At 41.6% G+C, this 19,558-nt stretch overlaps 1 protein-coding gene across 2 annotated transcripts in view; it reads right to left on the bottom strand.

The window, feature by feature from the left end:
• Positions 1–19,558, bottom strand: part of chst11 (carbohydrate (chondroitin 4) sulfotransferase 11) — a 148,820-nt gene that overhangs the window by 111,574 nt on the left and 17,688 nt on the right. The window lies entirely within an intron of this gene.

The raw sequence follows: 19,558 nt of genomic DNA, 5'->3' as shown, positions 1-19,558 counted from the left end.
AAGACTTTAGTCCAGGGCTCGGCAACCTGCGGCTCTAGAGCCACATGCGGCTCTTTAGCGCCGCCCTAGTGGCTCCTGGAGCTTTTCAAAAATGTTTGACCTTTCTTTTTCCTTTTTTTCTTCTTTTTCTTCTGTTTTTTCCTTTTTTCTCTTTTTTTTCTTTTTTCTTTTTTCCTTTTTTTCTTCTTTTTTTCTCTTTTTCTTTTTTTTTTCTTCTTTTTTTCTTCCTTTTTCCTTTCCTTTTTAATCTCGACATTTCAACTTTTTTCTTGAAATCTTGACTTTTTTTCTCTACATTGCGACTTTTTTCTCGAGATTGTACTTCAACATTAATCTCGATATTCTGACTTTTTTCTCAATATTTTGACTTTTTTCTCGACATTTCGACTTTTTTCTCGAAGTGCATAATGAAAAAAACAATCTTCCCCCAGTTATAACTAATAACTAATGAAACATGCAGCATGTGTTTCTTCATTCTAAGGCTGATACAAGACTTTTCATTTTTTGCGGCTCCAGACATATTTGTTTTTTGTGTTTTTGGTCCAATATGGCTCTAAAACATTTTGGGTTGCCGACCGCTGCTTAAGTCTATTCACACACCCAGATATGATTATACCATCACCAACTGTGTCGGCACGCACGTTTCCTGCCATATATGTCCACCGGCATCGTCCAGAATTCATATAGACATGTGGGAGACCAGACCAGCTTCAGTAGCCACAATTCTCCTATCAGTAATACATGCTCTTCCAACATGTCCAACACTTTCCTAATAGAAATTAAAATTCTCCTTTTTAAAAGAATATAAGAACTGAGCACTCAAAAATAAAACTATATCAGCCAGTGACAAATACAATCAAGTCAAATCCAGTTAAACTGTGTATTTTGCAAATCTGCAACCCTAAACCTAACCCTTTGACCAAATATCCACTTGGCAAGTATTGCAAATTGCCCTGTTGTCGTTTTTATTACCGAAATGTAACCAGACATTTGAGTATTTCTATAGCTTGGACGCCATGTTTACTAATGTGAGCTAAGCAACATGCGTGACGGCTTCATTAAGCCCACTGGAATCCAAAAGGCAATGGTTTGTCAAATTTGCAAACAATTCCAAGTAATTGAAACATTGGGAACGGGTTCTGAACAAGAACCGGTTCTCGATTTCCATCCCTAGTCATGGCTATTCCTCTTTAAAAAAGAAGATAAAAGTGCCCAAATTACCAGCAGGAATCCACCAGGCTGAAGTGCGTGAGACCAGTACGGAAAGATGTGTCGAAAATTATGATTTCAAAGGCAAAACGTTCAGTAAAAACTCTCAAGAAGATGCAAAGAGAGACACAATTTGAAAGAATAAGTGAAACAGGCTGCTAGTTACACGGAGTCTCTCCAGAACATTAAATGGTGCATCTAGCCACTGCCCCAACTTTGTTTCAGTATGTCGTTTTTAATAGCCAAATGTGGCTACCCAGAGGTGGGTAGAGTAGCTAAGAATTGTACTCAAGTAAAAGTACTGTAACTTCAGAATAATATGACTCAAGTAGAAGTAAAAAATAGTCATAGTCATCCAAATAATTACTTGAGTAAAAGTAAAAAAGTACTTGGGGAAAAAACCACTCAAGTACTGAGTAACTGTTGCGTAACGTCTGATTTATTTTTTTAACACAACCATTCAAACAGACAAAAGTACAATATCATCATCTTCTGGCAAATTAAATCAATAAAATAATAAAATTAATTAAAATTAATAAAAAATAGCTTAGATTAAAATAATCTTAAAGTAAATTCAAGTACTTTAATAAAAAATAAAATAATAACAGAATAAAAAAATAAATTAAGCACAAGTAGCACAAAATTTCCAGCCTTTGTACTTTTCTTTTTTAACCAGCAGAACTAGAACAAACATGAACTCATAGAAACTCTGTGTGTGTTTAGTCTGTGTAAATGTGACAAAACATGCAAAAACAAACATTTTTCCCAAAGAATCACCCAGTGATGTCATGAGATTGACGCGTACGCGGATAAAAGGGATAAAAGAAAAGTAACAGCTCAACGTAGCCTAATGTAGCGGAGTAAGAGGAACAGTTTCTTTGTCACAAATAAAGTAAAAGTAAAAAGTATAGTAATTCAAAACTACTCCTAAAAGTACAACATTTCCCAAAACGTACTCAAGTAAATGTAACAGAGTAAATGTAACTGGTTACTACCAGCTCTGCTAACGTGTATCAACTCTAAGAGAGTGACCTGTCTACTGTTGTGTGTGTTGGTGCCTTGTGTTGTACACATTTATTACCACAGGAAAGCTTAAGCTAATAAGCTACATGAGTCTAAATCAACTATAAGAGTCTCTAGAGGAGATTTCCTCAGCCTGCAATAAAACAGTGGTCAATTCATGATCAGTGATCAGTGATCAGCCCTCAAAATCCTGATCGGTGCATCTCTAATTTATTTTACATACTGGGGAACAATGTAAACAATTTATCAATTACAACAATTTGTCACATGTAAAACTCACTAACTGTAAAGTCTTTTTTCCAGTATTTTTGCAGTTCCTTCTGTGAATGCTGGTGAAAGCCAGCACCCAAACATAACTCCATGAGTGTTTTAACGTTGGCCTGGCCAGCTAAACAGGACTGTGTCATGTTTATAGCTGAGTGTGATTAGAAACTAAGCTTTTGTTTCTCTTTCCAAAAATAGCCATGAAGTCAGCTTGACACAAAATAACTGTCTGCATATTTTAAGTGGCATACAGAAAAACCAAGACCTTCCAAAAATTGGAAAACAGTTTGATTTTAAAATAAACCTCATAGGGCCCGATTTACTAAGATCCTAAATAAAGAGTACTAAATTGCGTGTGCACTGAAAAAGTTTGCACGTGCTGTTGTTGTGTGTTTTGCGGGTGATCAACTAAGATTGCGTGCGCAATTGATAACAGGTGCAAACAGCAGTATTTAAATGAGGTGTTGCGCGTCTTACGGTTTGCGGCGCAAACTTTGCGCCATGGAGAGTCTGGATGGAAAGCAGGATATAGTCGCAAGCGCAAAATGAAATTTGACGAGTTGGAGTTAGAGATATTAGTGGAAGAGGCTAATTGTTGTGCCGTATTCAGCACCCCTGCCGTGAAAAGCACCCCCTCGTATATTCAATGATAAGTAGACCAAGAAAAAAAACAACACACTGACACTTCAATATATTTATATATACACACTCACACAAACACATACTTAGGAGTTTATACTTTATATATTTACAAATATTATGGAAGACAACACAGTAAGCAGGCTATTAATTATTGACATCAATAACCATTTACCCGATTTTTGTTATCTGTGACTGTGATTGTGGGAAAGTATGACTATTGTGGAATCCATGAGCGCATTTAAACATGAATCATTAACACAAAACTGGACGCTAAACAGAACGTGACACGGAATGAGAATATCATTTTTGTCAGACGAGGGGGTGCTTTTCACGGCAGGGGTGCTGAATACGGCACAACACCGGGGTATGACTGCTGAACAAGTATAGGCGCACAATAAGAAACACTTTTTTCTCCATGAAAACACGTGATTTATTTATTATCACAAATAAAACAATGAATGTGCCTCCTGTGGCAACCTTTTGCTGAATAATACTCGATTTAACAGTTGAGCCATCCCCACCCCAGTCCTCAAATCAGGCACCAACAAGCATCGGTGCGTAATGCTGGGCAGATTAGCACCTTCCTTTCCAACGTATTAAATACAGACGCAATCACAATCCCCGCAATTACTTTCAGGCTTGGTAAATCTCATTGCGCGTGGTAAATGGAGATATTTGCATTTTCCCCTTCCAGTATTTAGCGATTTCTGGTGGGTACGTCCCATATTGATTATTCATCAGGGCAAAAGTACTAAATGAATTGCGTATGCTATTTTGCTCATTTGAGAGGCGCAGTCCTCTTTGCACGCTGTTAGTAGATCAGCTGGCACTTTGGTTTGCGGGTGATGTCAAGTTTGCACACGTTTTTACGCACGCAAACCTTTAGTAAATCAGGCCCATAGTGTTGTATTTTTCAAGCAGAATAGCAAATGGATTGAAATTACTCTTACTTAACCTCAGCTCATGTTTCAAAATATGATCTAGAAATTCAGCCATGTACAAACTTTCAGGTTAACTGGCAAGATTCTGTCATTAAGGTTATTTCGGGTGAGCCGCACCAGAACCTTTGTCATCTTTCCCAAACTCAGACTTAGAGGAATGGTAGATTCAAATGATGGTTGGGCACACAGGTGAACCTCACCTGGTCAGCCATCGTCATTCTCTTCCTCTTCCAGAGAAAGAAGAGTCTGGTATTTGCTGCTGACGCGCCACAGGCAGTACCAATGGATTTGACACAAACTGGCTGTGGGAACCATTGGAAAGGTAAAAAAGCAACGAGAAAAACCAAGCGTAGTCTAGTGGCTACAGAGGTGGGTTCGGGTGTGGAGGATCCGGGTTCAAGCCCCGGAATGGCAACCAAGATGAACCCCCTTGGGCCCCTGAGCAACGCCCTTAAAGCAGCACTATGTCACTTTTCCAGCTTAATGTAATATTCCATCATCATCATTGTGATGGAACATCAACTTCCAACAGGTTTAATGAACCTCTGTCATGGTCTGAGGGGTCTGTATCTCCTTCACTGGCACTATGTAACTTTGAGGAGCATGGTAGGAACCCTGCCACACTAAAAAACTACACATTTTTATGGCTTTGACTGCTTTACGGCATACGTCACTTCCCCCTCCTTCCCCATTGGTAGTCCAGACCAAAGCTGGGCGGGGCGTGGAGCGCAGAGCTCAGCAGAAGCTGGTGTCATGGCTGAAGCAGCGGAAACACCCAAGAAAATACAAGTTTTAACGGAGGAGGAGAAAAAGAGAAAGCGGGAGAGTAACAAGCTAAATGCCCGGACAAGAATAAACATTGTCCCGGCGTTCACTCGCTGGCGTGAGCTGAAAGACGAGGAGGGATGTCCGGCAAGAGAGACAGAATTGTTATGATACAAATGTAAATGTAGAGTTCTATGTTCAATAAGAATCAACATTAGAATGTTTTCACATACAGGGGATTCGTCTTGGGTTCTAGTATTTTTCCTGAGAACTGTAAAATTGTGCAAAATATAAGGAATGGACATTCAGTTATTGACAGGTTATAAAGTATGTTTTTATTTTGTCAGTAAGTATGTTGGACTACTAATTTATGACGAAGTCCCTCTAAAAAACGTGACAGGAAAAAGGTGCAGAGCGTGTGAGTTTGTAGGAGCATTATCTCTGAAACAACTTAATAAAACCAAGTGGAACTCATCTGGAGGAGAGGTTAAAGGTTAAAGGTTAAACAGCGGGGCTGCCAGCTGTTCATTGCTGGTTGGTTTTGTTAACTCTGAGCTTTGTTGGTTTGTTCGTTAGTTTGCTGGTGGTTTTTTTTTCTCCCTGTGATTTTTGAGTTATTTATGAAGAAGTTCTGAGTTTCCTGTGAGGAAGGTTTTTTGTTCCCTGTTTCTATTAAACTACGCCTCGTTTTGGCTAAAGTTCAACCCGGTTTGGTGTCGTGTGATTGGGTTCAGAGAGAACGACCCATAACACTCGTGTGTACAGACGTGTAGACGTGTTAAAGAGGTAAAGCCACAGATTAGTTTTCTTTATTGTTGTAATCTGTGCTTTAAATAAATCTGACATTGTTTATTATAAAACAGACTGATTTATTGCGTGTGTAGTTGAAAAATACATGAGAACAGGACGTTGAATATTAAATCGCAATCACAATATTGAGGGAAAAAATCGCAATTAGATTACAGGACTGTATCAGAAAATTAGAATATTGTGATTTTCTGTAATGCAATTACAAAAACAAAAATGTCATACATTCTGGATTCATTACAAATCAACTGAAATATTGCAAGCCTTTTATTATTTTAATATTGCTGATTATGGCTTACAGTTTAAGAAAACTCAAATATCCTATCTGATAATAATTAGAATATTCTGGGAATCTTAATCTTAAACTGTAAGCCATAATCAGCAATATTAAAATAATAAAAGGCTTGCAATATTTCAGTTGATTTGTAATGAATCCAGATTGTATGACATTTTTGTTTTTGTAATTGCATTACAGAAAATAAAGGACTTTATCACAATATTCTAGTTTTCTGAGACAGGCCTGTATTTTCATAAATCCTTCAGCCCTACCCTTAACCATAATTGCTCCACAAATGGTGTGTTTGTTCTTTCAGATGTAAGTGGCTTTGGATAAAAGCGTCTGCTAAATGACATTAGCAGCATATGATGCAGCCATGCTGCTGGTTTTTCTCTGCAGGCAGAAGTGTCTGTGAAGGAAATGTACATTCTTGCTATCATCACTTAAGACAAAATGACACTTGCTAACAAGTTTTCATCCTTTTTTGTATTCGTAATTCTGACATATGAAACATTTTCAAAACCATTTAGCCTCCCTAGGAACTGCCTGGAGACGTTTAAATGACTCAGGCATCTAGTTAAAATCTAAATTTAAAGTGCTGAGTCAAAAATAAGCAGAGGAATGGTTTCCTGCAGCAGTCGGTGATTATGCTGTCGAAAGAAAGATAAACTCCTTAAAAGCTAAACCTCTTCTCTCATTCATTAAGGAGAAAAGTGTAGGGTTTACACATTTTAATACCACAATCTGGAGATGAGAAATTGTCAGCGGTTTTGTCGCCTTTAAATTCCCTGGTTTTTTTGTATCTATAAAGCTCTTTCTGGAACTCTCCAACTGGAACTGGTCCTTTCATTTCCAGCAGCAGATAAACTTCTCCCCTCTCCTGAAGACGAGCAGACGGCCCACATGTCACCGTGGAACATGGAAATGTGACAGATGTTTCCATTCAGCTCAATAATAGTCATCCATCCCTGAAGGGAAATGATACGTTGCAGTTGTTGTCATTATTTAAGTTTTCTCTAAATAAAAATAGATCTGGTCGTTCCTTATCTCCGTCTAGATCTTTTTAATTCTCTCCTCAGCACCAGCTTTATGAACATCTGACCCTCAGAGTTGGATCATGAAACAGACTTTTGCTGCCGTTGCTGGTTGAATAAAATGAACCAGAATCCGTCAGAGTCTCTTTCTCTGATTTCCTCCTCCTGACTCAGACGTCTGACTCCAACCCTCCGACCAATCGGTGGCCTGTAGTGTGATGATGTCAGATACAGCCGACTCAGCCGCTTATGGCACTTTTCCAAAAGAAAAGAACCAAACGGAGGCGAGTGGAGTGGGGCTGAGGCAGTCTCTATCTCTCTGATAAGAGGTTCACCTACGTGTGAAGAGCTGCATCTACAAAGTGTTCAAATAATGTTTTTCAGTGTAAAAGTTTTAAATTTGAATATCTTAATATATACTATGCATTTTATTGTATTACAATACTAAAAATAATGATTTATCGTCAAAAGATTCAAAAATGTGTAAAGATCTCTGTGCCCACAGGTCCCAACTGAACTGGATCTGGACTGGAAGCCCACGATGGTGGTGGCCTGTGTGGAACTGAAACCAACATGATTCTGTTCTGGAAATCCCTGCATGGGTTAGAGATCCCCCCAGAAATCACCAACTACACCGTCTGCTGCACTGGCCACAAATACACGAGTGCAAGTGGAAGCTCTATCAGAAATAGAACTGACATAAGAACATCATTGGATAATGCCACCGCCTTCTCTGGGATGCTACACCCTTTTGTTTTCATTTACATCTCACACAGTAGGGATGGGCGCTATGGACTAAAAAAATGTATCACCATCATTTCTGGCATTTATCCCGATAACGGTAAAAAAAGATACCAATTCAACTCCACCTTTGTAACTATAAATCTATCACCACATTCAGTCTTTGGAGCCCCCAAAACACTGCTCTAAAAGATACTAAATACTACTAAACTACACCAATGAAATTGAATTAATAAAAACCAATTAAATGAGTTACACCTGTACTGCAAAACTGGAATGACTCAGATCCTCCATGTTTGTTACACAAAAACCTCATCAACCGGAATTTATCCTTCTGTTACGGTTAGGTTTTCTCAGGACCCAAGTGCAGGAGAGAGAGGGAGGCCAGAGGCAGGAGTTCTCAAAAACAAAAAGGATTTAATCCACAAAAGGCAAAAACAAGGCGCTGCAGAGCAGGATCAAAAAACACAAAACTAAAAGGGATAAAGACCAGGAGCACATGGAGGGAAGAACCAGTACGGACCGACAGGGAACCAAGGAATGACAAGACAAGATATACTGAGGGGATAACGAGACATGACGAGACACAGGTGCAGACACAATCAGGGCAGATGGGACACAGGCGGGGCAAGACAGAAACTGAACAGAAACCTTCTTTCTTTCTTTCTTTCTTTCTTTCTTTCAGGCTCATATCTATCCTTCCTTCCTTCCTTCCTTCCTTCCTTCCTTCCTTCCTTCCTTCCTTCCTTCCTTCCTTCCTTCCTTCCTTCCTTCACGTACGTTGTGCGTGGATTTAACACAGAACCATAAATCAGTTTTACACAAAAACGTCATCAACGGGAATTTATCGTTTTTACCGCGAGATACAAATTCTTACCATGGGGAATTTTTTTGGCGGTTTATTGTGAACGGTAAAATATCACCCATTCCTAACACACAGTGGGCCAACTTTTTAGGAATTGCGAGTAGATGTAGTAGATATGATTCCAATGCAATACATTAGTGCTTCAGCACAACCTGTACACCGTTTTATGGCAGGGTCCGGTTACAGAAACACACTGGTACACATTTTCCTGAGATCAGGACAGAAACAGCAGAGCCCTGTGTCCCAGACCCACATGGTTGGTCAGAGGGGGAGGAGGGCGGGGGGACTTCACTTTTCCCATGTGCCAGTGGGCTGGTATGTCTGTGAGAGATCTGAGTCTCAGGCAGCCAGGCCTTACTGACGATGTGGAGATGAAGTTCTCAGGGATGTATCTGTGTCATCTGTCCGCTGTGTTCTGTTACCAGGGTGTGACATGTATCTCTGCGCTCACAAAGCCAGAAATGTCCCGTCAAGACCAGACACAGATTTCCTCTCCGTCTAGCCTGGTGTTAACCCCTTCCACAGGGTTCCGTAGGTCTCAATCAAGCTCCAAAGAGTGTGTGTTTCTGAGGTTTCTGATGTCCTACTTTGCAGCAGTTCTTTCATCACCTCTCTAATGAGGTCCAGACGCTCACGCAGACGGTCACCAACTCAGTCTGGTAATTGAGTCCTTTGCGTCAAAGCCTCTGGCTGGTGCAGGAAGAACAGTCCAGACGGTGGCACGGCACAGTCAGCCTTTTCCAGGGGTTTAAGAGGAGAGTGATGGTGGATTTAAAACCAGACTTTAGAAGCCATAGCACATTTAGAGAGTCAGTAGGTACTACACCAGGGGTTGGCAACCCAAAATGTTGAAAGAGCCGTATTGGACCAAAAACACAAAAAACAAACATGTCTGGAGCCGCAAAAAATGAAAAGTATTTTATCAGCCTTAGAATGAAGACAACACATGCTGCATGTTTCTATATTAGTTATAACTGGGTGAAGATTTTTTTTTCATTATGCACTTCGAGAAAAAAGTGGAAATGTCGAGAAAAAGTCGAAATGTCGAGAAAAAAGTCGAAATGTCGAGAAAAAAGTCGAAATGTCGAGATTTAATGTTGAAGTACAATCTCGAGAAAAAAGTCGAAATGTCGAGAAAAAAGTTGAAATGTTGAGAAAAAAGTCAAAATTTTGAGAAAAAAGTCAAAATGTCGAGATTAATGTTGAAGTACAAGGTGTTTGTCATCGTTTGAAAACAAAGCAAACAGACTTTATATATCTTCTTTTTCTACCATGGTGATGCATGAAGAATATGACCAGCTCAGTTAACCTCACTGTGAACCATTCATTTGCATGCTTACATCTAAACTCTCTACCTATCCTTTAGATCAGACACTGAACTCTTCAGCATTCCCAAGGCTGATTAGATCATCTTTCCAGTTTCTTTCAAGGGGTTTTGCTTTATTTGGACATGTCCTGAAAGTGTTCTGGCTTTGTTCAACACAAAAGCTCTCGTCACAGCTCCCTCTGGAAGACTGAGCTCTCTTATATCCAAGCAGAAATCCATGTTATTCTCCATGTTGTTGATGCTTATCCTGGTGGAATACTGATGCATTATCAAACCAGCAGGAGATACATAATCTCTCCAGCGTGTGTGGATCTGCCCCAGGGCCCTGACCTGGCTGGACATGCCTGAAATATGTTCCACGGAGGCATCCCAGGGCTATACTACCCACATCTCCAAACCACCTCCACCTGGCTCCTCACAATGTGGCAGAGCAGGGACTCTACTCTCTGAATCACAGCGTTTCCTACCGTAGGTCGGCCGGCATGGGAGGAGATTGATAGGCAACCACCCCCAAAGCAACTTGGTCATAGGAGATGGGCCAAACTAAGAGCAGTTCAGAAGTACGAGTATGAAGAAGAACCATACTAAGATTCAGCCACCAACTGAAATGTCATGGTTTGTTACTTCCTGTTTTATTTATATGTCTTTGTGTTTGAGTCTCCTGTTTCCCATCGGCCCTGATCGTCTGCAACTGTGTCTCCTTAACCCTTGTGTATATCTGGTCTTGTCTTACCCTGCTCTCTGCTGGACCATACTGTTTCCTCCCTCCGTGTTTCCATGTCAAGTTTTTCGTCATTTTTGATTCCTGTTTAAGCTCTGGTTTTTTGTATCCTGCTCAGCAGCGTTTTGGGTTTGTTTTTAGTTAAATAAATCACCTCTTTGGGAACTCCTGCATCTCTCCTGCATCTGGGTCCTACTCCAACCGCACCGTAACATGAAATATCCAGCAGGATGCAACACACAAACTGTTTTCATTGTAGTTTGTCAGAATACTCTTGTCAGCGTTCACTAATGGCTGCAGACACAGCAGCCTGGCCAAGCTCCCGTCAGCAGCTGCCCCGGTTATTAAAGGGAGATAGTGATTAGCAGAGTGGCTGCAGCTGGCACCACCGGACCTGAACTCTGCACAGCTCTCCCTGCAGCTGAGCCCACACCACCTCTCCCTGCAGCTGAGCCCACACCACCTCTCCCTGCAGCTGAGCCCAGACCAGCTCTCCCTGCAGCTGAGCCCAGACCAGCTCTCCCTGCAGCTGAGCCCAGACCAGCTCTCCCTGCAGCTGAGCCCAGACCACACCCCGCCACCACAACTACTTTCCGGGAATACATTGTCCCTGGCCTAGTTACCGTGGTCTCCCCGAGGCCAGAGCTAGGGTGTGCCTGGTCTGAGGAGGCCCTGTGGCCAGGCTTTCCCCCGCGGGGGCTAGTCGGACTTATCCGGACCCCCCCCTCGCCTGCAGGAGCATGAGTGCTCTGCAGGACAGGTCATGGCTCAACCCTCAGCAGCTGGTTCCCATGGCACTTTTGCACAAAAGAAAATTGAATCTCTGAAAGTTCGATAAAGGTGTAAAAATTGATAGTTTGTTTTTGTTGTTGAAACTCCACCAAATCTTTATTTTATTTAGTACGTTTTGAAAAATCCCATCATTTCCAGGAACCTGCATAAATAGCTGTTAAGGTGGTATGAGCAGCCAAACCTACAGGGGGCAGTGTAACGAGAAGATAAAGTCATGCTAGCCAATCAGAATCCTGGAAAAAAACATCAACAAATGACACGAGTAACTTCCAGTTACTTCCAAGATGAACCAGAGTCTTTGGTTTGGAGTGACAGAGAAGTGGAGTTACTTTTAAGTGTGACTTTAGAAAATAAAACAGGTAAAATACAAGAAAATATTGACGGTTACAAACTAATTGTAACCACAGGTGTCACTCATGACGCTGGTGACGTTTCTGTCTCATAATGTGACGTTCTGAAGCCTAAATGTCCGTTTCCCTCCGTTTACAAGCAAACGTGAAGACGGAGGTTTTGGAAATCTCCACTTTGGCCGGAGTTTTTAGAACTGATGGTTTTTGGTGATTTTGAGCTTCATTTTCGTGTAAACGAACGGCCAAATCTCATGAAAACACCAGCGTTTCTGCTCCGTGTAAACGAGGCCTGAAGCCGCGGACTGACACAGACTGTAGATGTTAAAGCCACAGCAGGATGCAGCGGAGGATTCTCCCCTCCCCCCTGATGTGCTGAGATGTTTGATCCGGGATTTAGCAGCAGAGCAGGGCAGGAAAACAGCAGTAGCGCTAAGATTACATAAACAGGACGTCCGGGATACATTCACACAATACACACACGTCCACTCAGGGCTGGAGCTGGGGGGGAACTGGGGGGTCGGGGGACAATGACGGGGCTGGACAAGAGGGAGCACAAACCCAAACCAATCACACAACCTACTGCTGAGTGCAACTACCTAGTGTCTCTGGGTCAACTCCTTTCACTGTCTGTTAACATCACCGGCTCTGTGAAGAGAAGGGGGGTCCTATGACAAAACCCCTGAACATCTAGAGAAACGCTTAGAAATAGTTTTTACAGCAAATGCAATGTACCAGGTGCTTTTAAATGTAAGCACACGTGTTAAAAGTGCTGATCAAATCCTGTAACATTGTCGGGACAATCACTGCTGCAGCACAATACTTTCCCCAAATAGTGATTTCTGGGATAATTAGACAAGTTTCTCTCTGGAGAATCAACATGAATAACTATGTCATTCCAACCACACTGTCATCCCAACATTTAGGCTTTACTACCGAAAAAAAAAGAACGTTTATGTTTGTGCTTATCCTGTACAGTATTTCTGCTTAACATCAACACATTTTTAAATATTTAACTAATACTTAAACAAAATGGATGATAAAGTAACCAAATGTCACAAAGGCATGTAGCGTTTAAAGTTACAGGTGGGTTTTTGTTTGTTTGTTTTTTAGTGTTCTTTCACATCTGAGTTTGAGGATTTAACTCCATCTTTGAGTTCAGTAAGTGCAGCTCTCTCTGATGCTGCGGAGGGAGAGAGAGCTGCCACCACAGAGCAGTAAAGGTGAGGAATTTCGAGTTTCCTGTGCAAATTCCAAGCAGGAATATTTCATTCTCTTTCAAGCCTTTCTCTTATCAGCACTCTGTGCACCAGTTCTGTTGTTGTAAAAAAAAAAAAAGAATCATTTTAAAATAGGTCCTAGTTGGCACACACAGACTCAGAATAAAATAACAACAATAAATGAGTAATAATAAAAAGGCAGGGTTTCCGCTGAGGTCACTCGGGTCTGTCTCTAGCTGACGGCTCTAGATGCACAAGAGTTGGTTGGAAAATGTGAGATGCAGAGGAAGATTGGCAGTTAAAGGCTGAAAAGATACACAGGGTGAACAAAGCTGAAGTCTTTCCCTCGCACACACACACACAGGCTCAGAAATATGCCAGAGGCTTCACAAAGTAAAGAAACCAGCCGCGGACAGAGCTGTGCTATTCTCTCAAACTAAAACACCTTTAGAAGAGCAGCAGCGACTGTGACAAAGCAGACACGACCCGCTACAGGCAAATTAGAACCTTAACCTTAATCAAATGACAAGATAGTGGTGGAAATGTCCAGGTCCTCCCTGGCAGCTGGGAGGAAACAGCAGCTACACCGAGCCAACGCTGTCCAAATCAACACAGCAAGCCCAATCATCTCCATCAAGCAGGAGTCGCTTTTGTTTTAACCTGTGGTCAACTAATACGGTTGTGTGTCCGCAGAGATGTGCACTCACCAGCAAAAAAAATTGATTAATTTGACAGAAAGCTTTCGATGAGGGATAATTATGCATCAGTGTCTCAGGCCCCGTTTCCACGTAGCAAAAACGCTGGTGTTTTCATGCGTTTTGTCCGTTCGTTTACACGAAAACGAAGCTCAAAATCACCAAAAACCATCATTTCTGAAAACTCTGGCCAAAGTGGAGATTTTCAAAACCTCCGTCTTCACGTTTGCTTGTAAACGGAGAGAAACGGACATTTAGACTTCAGAACGTCACATTATGCAACAGAAACGTCACCAGCGTCATGAGTGACACCTGTGGTTACAATTAGTTTGTAACCGTCAATATTTTCTTGTATTTTACCTGTTTTATATTCTAACGTCACACTTAAAAGTAACTCCACTTCTCTGTCACTCCAAACCAAAGACTCTGGTTCATCTTGGAAGTAACTGGAAGTTACTCGTGTCATTTGTTGATGTTTTTTTCCAGGATTCTGATTGGCTAGCATGACTTTATCTTCTCGTTACACTGCCCCCTGTAGGTTTGGCTGCTCATAGCACCTTAACAGATATTTATGCAGGTTCCTGTAAATGATGGGATTTTTATAAACGGAGAGGGGGAAATATCCGTTTTTGTAAATACCCGGCTCTGTGGAAACGTGTCCTCAGTAAATCAGACAGGGTGTCTGTGACGGAGCGTTGCAGGTAACGTCCTACAATACCAGTAATCAACATCTCAAATTTCTTTTTTCCAGATTCTACTTTCTTCATAAAATTATAGAATTATAAAACGAAACCCTTGAATACTGTATGTCTGTGTTGAAGATGTGGAGAAGGCAAAGTGATTTGTTCCTTTCATGGAGACTTGGGGCTTTATTACACCAATTTCCTAATTTCCTGATGGTATCTGAGCTGTGAAGTACGGGCTGTAATGAGGCATTGGAAACACGAGCAGCTCTGACGCTCTCCCAGGAGAAAGTCCCGTCCCAGAGCCAAGCATGTGCCCAACAAGTCCTGGGGCTCCTACTTTGTGATCAAATTAAGATGATGCCAAAGAACCCCCCCCCCCCCCCACGCACGCACGCACACACACACACACACACACACACACACACACACACACACACACACACACACACACACACACACACACACACACACACACACACATACACACACACACACACACACACACACACACACACACACACACACACACACACACACACACACAAATGTTTTGGGAAGAAAGAAACGCTAACAAAACTCAGCAGCGCATACAGGACTGTCTCTCTGGCCGTCGGCAGGAGGGTCCCCCCTTATGATCCTGGTCCTGCTCAAGGTTTCTTCCCTCCTAAAGGGGAGTTTTTCTTGCCACTGTTTGGCTTAAGGTTTTTCTCCCACTAGGGGAGTTTTTACCTGCCATTGTTTATGTAATAATTGCTCGGGGGTTTATGTTTATGTTTATGTTTATGTTCTGGTCTCTGGAAAGCGTCTAGAGACAACATCTGTTGTATTAGACGCTATATAAATAAAATTGAATTGAATTGAATTGAATCTCAGAAAATTAGAATATTGTGATTTTCTGTAATGCAATTACAAAAATAAAAATGTCATCCATTCTGGATTCATTACAAATCAACTGAAATATTGCAAGCCTTTTATTATTTTAATATTGCTGATCATGGCTTACAGTTTAAGAAAACTCAAATATCCTATCTAAAAAAATTAGAATAATCTTGGAATCTAAATCTTAAACTGTAAGCCATAATCAGTAATATTAAAATAATAAAAGGCTTGTAATATTTCAGTTGATTTGTAATGAATCCAGAATGTATGATATTTTAGTTTTTTTAATTGTATTACAGAAAATAAAGAACTTTATCACAATATTCTAATTTTCTGAGACAGTCCTGTATGTGAGGTGTTTTTCTTTTTGCCAAAAGTGTCTTTATTTACCACATGAAAAAATACAAATCTACTGTCAGCTTACCGCTGTAAACTTCTCAAAGCAGAAACTCACCATCCCACTAAAAGCAAACGCATTAGATTAGAAGTTTAAAATACTGAAAAATCCACCTTTTGTCCTAGCAGTGAGCACATGATAGTGATGTAATCACTGGATAGTGACTACAGACCACAGAATAGCCAAGAAAATAACTTTGTGCTGCCTCAAACACATCACATTACTGAACATCCTTGATATTATGATTCCAACAAAGATGAACAGGTTAAAAAGCTAGTAAAGCAACGGCCTGCAGCCTCTGCTCTCTTTCATTGTTGTTAAGTTCACGTATGCTGCTTATTGTAGTTTTTTTTTTTTTCAAATCACAGCAATGCAACATTGACATCAGACCTTATAGGCACACAGTGTAATCATTAAAAAGATTAGGAAATCCCTATTTAAATACAGTTCATGTGTAAAATGAAAGCAGTTATTTAGGCCCTGCAGTGGGCCGGTGACGTGTCCAGGGGGTGTCCCTGCCTTTAGCCCGTAGTACCAGCAGACCCCGGGGACCCTGCACCTGATTAAGTGGGTAAATTAGCATCTAGGGGTCTACATGAAGTCTGACATGTGGAGACACTTTCCTGGACTACGGTGTCCAAAATGGGACAAAATCTGTTCTTCTATTCCTTTTTTTTCCTGCTGAGCTGTTTGTTTTTTGTTCTCTCTGGAATGGGCTGTACAGGAAAATCTATCTCCCTGCGGGGATTAATAAAGTGGCTTGAATTGGACTGAAGTACAGTGCTGGAAAAGGTCATAGATATCAGTATTGTTGCCAGTGAGATCCCTGTGAAGCCTGCGGTTGTTTTTATTGACTCCGTTATCAGTTAGCGTTGTCTTTGCTGTGGCAGCATGGGGGCCGGTGGCTTAGTGGTTGGCACCGACTACGTTTACATGCAGTCAAAATGGGGGTTACGGTCAATATTCCGGTTACTGAAACATTCGGAATTAAAGCTGCCAGCAGCGATGAACGGGCCCTCGCGCATGCAATTTTCACCAATAAAATTCAAGGACTCAAAACTAAGTCCGATGACACCACCATGACTCTTTATGTCAAACCATTCAAAAGTTATGGCAGGAAGTAGGAACTATCAAATATGGACCAATCAGATGAAGGGGGGGCGCGCTTTTTGGCGTCTAGCGTCGCCACGGTAACGCTTTTTACTGTGAAAATTAATGCCCATCGTTGCAGGATGGAGACGCACATTTTGATGTATAACACACCTGGGTGCACGTTACGGTTCGGGCCGTATTAACTGCCGAAGAAATGGCATAAATTGCGCCAAAATTACACAATTAATTCAAAATGTTCAAAATGGCCGACTTCCTGTTCGGTTTCGGCCATGGCGCCAAGAGACTTTTGTTTAAGTTGCGACATGATACAGGTGTGTACCGATTTTCGTTCATGTACGTCAAACCGTATTGTGGGGCTGTTGAGCCGTTAGGCCACGCCCATTAATGCAAACCATTAAATATCACATTTTTCGCCAGGCCTGGCTTGGTGCAAAATTTGGATTACTTTTGGGGCACGTTTAGAGGGAAAAAAGTCCCTCCTTTCATCGGAAAAATAAAAACGAGGATAAAAATAAAAACGAGAACTCCTACAGATACAATAGGGCCTTCGCACTGTCAGTGCTCGGGCCCTAATAATCTGTTTCCATGCGTGAGCAAGCAGGGTTATCTCTGTATACATGGAAATTGTAATCATTTGGGATATCTGGATCAAACCAGCGACGCACGGAGAACGACATGACGCAATTCCCCTCATTTCCGCTTCTTCGTCCTGTATGTGTTGGACTGTTGTGGCCAGTGCTCTGTTTTTTGGTGTTGTGTGCTGGGGTGTGGCTGCTCGCACTTCACACGGAAACAGACTCAACAAACGGATTAAGAAAGCGAGCGCCAACATGGACACACCTCAGGACTTTGTTCAGCGGGTGGCTGAAGTGAGGATGCTCAGGAAAATGAACAGTATCATGAACAGTGACACTCAGCCACTTCCTGCCCTGGAGGGGTTTGGGCGGAGCAGCTTCAGGCTGCTGATCCACCACCATGCAAAACCCAACGCCACAGAAACTCCTTCCTTCCAGCTGCTATCAAGCTCTAGAATGTGCAATAACCAGTACTGGAGTTGAGGGGAGAAATAAAAACGGTCCAAATCATCCCCCCCCTGAAATAAAAACGGTCCAAATCATCCCCCCTGAAATAAAAACGGTCCAAATCATCCCCCCCTGAAATAAAAACGGTCCAAATCATCCCCCCCTGAAATAAAAACGGTCCAAATCATCCCCCCCTGAAATAAAAACGGTCCAAATCATCCCCCCCTGAAATAAAAATGGTCCAAATCATCCCCCCTGAAATAAAAACAGTCCAAATCATCCCCCCCTGAAATAAAAACGGTCCAAATCATCCCCCCCTGAAATAAAAACAGTCCAAATCATCCCCCCCTGAAATAAAAACGGTCCATATCATCCCCCCTGAAATAAAAACGGTCCAAATCATCCCCCCTGAAATAAAAACGGTCCAAATCATCCCCCCTGAAATAAAAACGGTCCAAATCATCCCCCCCTGAAATAAAAATGGTCCAAATCATCCCCCCCTGAAATAAAAACGGTCCATATCATCCCCCCTGAAATAAAAACGGTCCATATCATCCCCCCTGAAATAAAAACGGTCCATATCATCCCCCCCTGAAATAAAAACGGTCACTGCTATTATTTGTAATATATTATATTATTTGTAATCAGCACAAACTATCTGTCCCCATATGATAAAATCCACCATCCCCCCTGAATTATTTTTACAACTCGAGTACTGGCAAAAACTGTCCTATGTGCAGCACTTTATTCTTAGCACTTTATGGGCCCGATTTACTAAAGGTTTGCGTGTGTAAAAACGTGTGTAAACTTGACATCACCCGCAAACCAATGTGCCAGCTGATCTACTAACAGCGTGCAAAGAGAACTGCGCCTCTGAAATGCGCAAAATTGCACACGCAATTCATTTAGTACTTTTGCCCTGAGGAATAATCAATATGGGGCGTACCCGGCAGAGAGCGCTAAATACTGGGAGGGGAAGATGCAAATTGGTCCATTTACCACGCGCAATGAGATTTACCAAGCCTGAAAGTAATTGCGCGTATTGTGATTGCGTCTGTATTTAATACGTTCGAAAGGAAGGTGCTAATCTGCTGCTGCTGTTATTGTGGCAAGGAGGCGACATCCAAAATCAAAGAATACGCAGAGAGAGAGTCTTTATTCTGCTGCATGCTATTTTAAAAATGGTTGCACAAGTTTTATTAAAGGCCACTTTTTCTTTAGTTCTTTGCCTTATATCTTGCCACCTTCTTTTAATGTGCCCCCCTCCACTCGCCCACAAGCAGGCCAAGCCTTTGTGCCAAAACTTATTGAACGTGAAATCGTCCTTCGTAAATTACATTTAATTAAAATCCGTGCTTATTAATCACAAAACACAGGTTAAACATCATGACCAAATCCGCTCCGACCCGCTGTGTCAGGATCAGCGCAGAGACTGCAGCTTCGCCTGAATTATGGTTCTGCGTTAAATCGACGGCCATATGATGGTCCCGTCTGTCACACATTTACTGTCAGTGTTTGCTATATAATATATAATATTTGCAATATACTGTGGACATCTGAATAAAAACTTAACTCATAAATAGATTGAATCAAAGCGCTCTCCACCTCTGTGTCTGATATAGCTGATGTCTTTTTCTTCTCAGATCATGCCGAGCACCGCCGGGCCACGCAAACCCGACCAATTCAATATTAAAATCAAATTCGGTCCTGTGGCCCGTTTTTCTATTTTGTATTTTTGATCTGTGCCTAAAATTGAAATATGAAAAACCAGACGTTTTTCCGTTTTTTGTG

This window comes from Cololabis saira, chromosome 23 (assembly GCF_033807715.1).
Source record: "Cololabis saira isolate AMF1-May2022 chromosome 23, fColSai1.1, whole genome shotgun sequence".
Classification (NCBI taxonomy): Eukaryota; Metazoa; Chordata; class Actinopteri; order Beloniformes; family Belonidae; genus Cololabis; species Cololabis saira.
The sequence above is the reverse complement of the archived record's forward strand: the minus strand, read 5'-3'. Positions and strand labels throughout refer to the sequence as shown.